Raw genomic sequence first — 4,846 nt, 5'->3', positions numbered from 1 at the left:
TAAACAAGGGAGGGAGGGAAGGAGGGAGGGAGGGGGGAGGGAAGGAGTGAGGGAAGGAAGGAAGGAAAGAAGGAAGGAAGGAAGGAAGGAAGGAAGGAAGGAAGGAAGGAAGGAAGGAGGGAGGGGAGGGAGGGAAGGGAGGGAGGGAGGGAAGGAAGGAAGGAAGAAAGTACTCAAATAGGAAAAGAGAAATTCAAGCTATCCTTCTTTGCAGATGACTATATCTCGAAAACTCCATAGTCTCAGCCCAAAATCTTCTGAAGCTGATAAACAACTTCAGCAACAACTCAGAATACAAAATCAATGTGCAAAAATCAGTAACATTTCTATACACCAACAATATTCAAGCTGTGAGCCAAATCACAAATGAACTCTCATGCAAATTACCATAAAAATAAATAAATGAATAAATAAAACACCTAGGAATATAGCTAACAAGGGAACTGAAAGATCTTCACAAGGAGATGAAACCACCACTCAAAGAAATCAGAGCTGACACAAACAAATGGAAAAATATTTTATGCTCATTGGTAGGAATAATCAATATCATTAAAATGGCCACAATATGCAAAGCAATTTATACATTCAGTGCTACTCCCATTAAACTACGATTGACATTCTTCACAGAACTAGAAAAAATTTTAATTCATATGGAACACAAAAAGAGTTTAAACAGTCAGTGCAATCCTAAGCAAAACACAAATTTGAATGCATCATGCTATCTGGCTTCAAACTACACTACAGGGCTACAGTAACCAAAACAGCATGGTACTGGTACAAAAACAGACACATACACTAATGGAACAGAATAGAGAACCCAGAAATAAGACTGCACACCTACAAATAACTGATCTTCAAAAAACCTGGCAAAAACAAGCAGTGGGGAAAGAATTGCCTATTCAATAAAGGGTGCTGGGATAACTAGCTAGCCACATAAAGAAAACCGAAACTGGACCCCTTCCTTACATCATATACAAAAGTTAACTCAAGATGGATTAAAACACTTAAATGTAAAACTCAAGACTATAGAAAGCCTGGAAGACAACTTGGGCAATCCCATTTAGGACATAAAAGCACCGGCAAAGATTTCATGACAAAGATGTCAAACGCAATTTTAACAAAAGCAAAAATTGACAAATCGGATCTAACTGAACTAAAAAGCTTCTGCACAGCAAAAGAAACTATCACAAGAGTAAACAGACAACCTACAGAACGGGAGAAAAGTTTGGCAAACTATGCATCTGACTAAGGTGAAATATTAAGCATTTATAATGGACTTAAATTTACCAGAAAACAACAACAACAACCCCATTAAAAAGTGGGCAAGGGAAGTGAACAGATACTCTTCAAAAGAAGACATACATGTGGCCAACAAGCATATGAAAAAAAAAAACTCATCACTGATATTTAGAGAAATGGAAATCAAAACTACAATGAAATACCATCTCACACCAGTCAGAATGGCTACTATCAAAAAGTGAAAAAATAACAGGTGCTGGTGAAGTTGTGGAGAAAAGTGTCACTTACACACTGCTGGTGGGAGTATTAATTAGTTCATCCATTGTGGAAGACAGTAGCAATTCCTCAAAGACCTGAAGACAGACATACCATTCGACCCAGCAATCCCATTACTGGGTATATACTCAAATGAATATAAGTTATTCTATTATAAAGAAACATGAATGTGTGTGTTCAGTGCAGCACTATTCTCAATAGCAAAGACATGGAATCAACCCAAATGCCCACTAGTGATAGACTGGATTTAAAAAAGTGGTACACAACACCATGGAATACCATATAAAAAAAAGTGTACCTGACACATAATAAGCACTATATAAAGTGCTTATCAAATAAATATTAAGACTATGTTAAGAAAAAAAACTTAGAATATTTACATAAAACTGCAGATGTTTTACATTACCTCATAATCACACCAAGCCTCTTGTCAAGGAGGTTGTAAAACTAATAATGGGGACCTCTGTGTAAAGAATTTGTTGTTTATTTATTTATTCATTGCTGCAGTAGCTGATATATTTATCACAGTGAAGTCTTCAGAATTACGTTATTTAAAATGTCATGGTTAAAAATGGAAATTTATGTATTTTTTATTGTGGTTAAATTTTATTAATTTTTTTTCTTATGTTGATAGTAGTATTAAAATATTTTCATTTTTTTATCAAAGGTACTTTAGCTGAAGTTTTTACACTAGTATAAAAAACTGTTAGGTTACTTACAATTTTGTGTGATAGGTTTCTCTAGGTTTTAAGCTACCAAATGCTTAGCACCCATGTGTTATAATCACTAAAACATTCTTACATGGCCCAGCATATGTGAAGAACAAATGGGTATATGACTGAATCCATTAAGGAACAGATATAAGCTGGTTTTTATTTAAAATTCTGAAAAAGAGCAGTGGTCAGTAAACTATTGGAATGTTTTATTTTTTCTAGTCTCTGACATTAATTATATCAAATGAACATATTCTTGACAAGAGAGAATTAAAAGCTGTATTTTGCAAATATTATTCAATTTGTAATTGTCACGCTTTAATCCAATTATTTACACATTAAAGTATAAATAATAATTGGCCTTATTATGCCAACCATAAAAAATGAAAACAAAAACTTTCATATTTGTAAAGAAAAGCTTTTTTTCAACTGTCTATGGCATAAAATATGCTGCCATTAATTGTTTTGTCTTTAGTGTTAGGCTTGTCAACATAGTCCTTATTTGTTGTTTTTAGGATATTTTATAAGTAGATGACTCCTGAGCTTGTTTGACCCATGAAGCAGACTACAATTCTATTAATCTAAAAAGGGACATTCCTCAATTTCATACAAATAGCATTATTTTTTATTCAGATAAATACAAATTTAAAAAATTCTAAGTGAGGAATCCAAAAGAAAAATATAGCTAGTAGTTTTTGCTAATTTTGTTATTACCTCTCATAATTCTAGGCACTTTCTTTAACATGAATTAAAGTATTATATGTGTTCTGACATGTTTACATTGCCTGGAAACCTACAAATTCAGGTTCTAATAGAGGTATGCAAATGCTGAATGAAGATGCCATTTGTTTTTTATCTGTTTTGGCATTGGAAGTCACCTGATCACATTATATTTTGGGCACATGTAAGTAAGATTGCCCTCATATAAACATCATTGAATTGGAAATGAGGTGGAGATAATATAATAATCTTCACAGCTCCCAAATGAAAAGATTTAATCAGTTATACAAAATTCTTAAAAACTGAAATATAATCTAATTTTCCTATGATAAATTGGCCCATTTCCATGGAAACATCTTCATCTTTGAGGGAAAAAAAAAAAAAAAAAAAAAAAAAAAAATTGTTCATCTAAGCAGCTGGAGATAAAGATCGTTGTAATGGGCCACTAAGGATTTTAAAAATCAAAGAGAAATGATTAATTCAGTAGAATCAGTACAATTTACCATCCTACTCTTCAAGTCAATCCTCACTTAATCTCTGTTGCTATTTTACTGTTTGACTATATTTTTAACTCCTTTGGCAGACTGTTCAGAGATAAGCTTGAGCTAAATTTTATCAGGTGTTGAAATCCATTGGTGTTTAAGATGATAAGCATTGTTACATTTGCATTATACAAGTTGAAATGTTAATAGTTTTTGAAAATGCAGAGTGGAAGCTGTAGTTTGGAATGTTTTCTTCAATTAGGAAAAACAAATTTGTTTTCTTTTGTATTCAGAGGCAAGGTTTCTTCTTTCACAGGCTAGAATAAAGAAGCATGATCATATTTCACTGTAATCTCTAATTCCTGGGCTCAAGCAATCCTCCTGCATCAGGTAGGTAGAAATACAGGTAGGAGCCACTATGCTCAGCTAGAAATCATGTTTTAAAATAAATATTTTGGTAACAGTTTTTTGGCTATATGGGTTCTCACCGTTTTTTCAATTTTTATCCATTGGAAAGTGAAAAGAAACATAAATATTGAAATATTAATATTTTTGTTGGACTTCAGATTAGTACATTTCCTGTGATTATGGATGGTGCTTTAAAGGCTTCCACTGTAAAATGAGGGAAATAATATATATCTCAAATTTATTATATAGATTTAATAAGTCTATAAGGGTTTTTTTATAATTTATATTAACAAATTTACATTCCTATAAAAGTATAGGAATGTTTTATCATATCTTGATCAACATTGAAGCCCAAGGAAACTGGTGATATTTCTATGAAACTGTCAGAAGATGTGAAAAATCTAAATAAGCTTATTGAATTGGTTTCTTGTTGGGTAGAATTGTCTTTCATTTGGGGGACCAGTTGAAGGTCAGTTATGTAATATCATGAGTATGCTACCATTTTAGCAGCAGAAGGACCATATCAGGGCAGGGGACAGGGGGTGAAACTGAATCCACTAACAGTCAGTATCAACTTCCCAGCCTACAAGTAACCTTGGAAGTAGCTCCTGCTCCAATCAAGGTTCTGCTGACCGTAGTCTTGGATGATACTTTGAATGAACTTTATGAGAGACCCTGAACCAAAATCACCTAGCTTAGTCATTCCAAAATTCCTGTCCAACTGACACTGTGAAGATAATAAATTTTATTTCAAATTGTCTTTAAAAAGTAAATAAGCAAGTTGAAGATATACAGGAAGCATGAGAATTTGTAAAATCAGAAAAAAAAAAAAAAAGTAGCAATGATACCAAAATTAGCTACTCTGGCCTTCAAATTTAAAATGAGTTAATAGGTTAAGAGGTTAATAGTTAATAGGTTTGGGTTTATTATTAACCATATCCCTTGATTCCTTAGTTCTCATATTCCATCCAATCACCTCCGATTTTATTAGAGATGAGAGAAGAGGCT

Source organism: Piliocolobus tephrosceles, chromosome 3 (genome assembly GCF_002776525.5).
Source record: "Piliocolobus tephrosceles isolate RC106 chromosome 3, ASM277652v3, whole genome shotgun sequence".
Classification (NCBI taxonomy): domain Eukaryota; kingdom Metazoa; phylum Chordata; class Mammalia; order Primates; family Cercopithecidae; genus Piliocolobus; species Piliocolobus tephrosceles.
The sequence above is the reverse complement of the archived record's forward strand: the minus strand, read 5'-3'. Positions refer to the sequence as shown.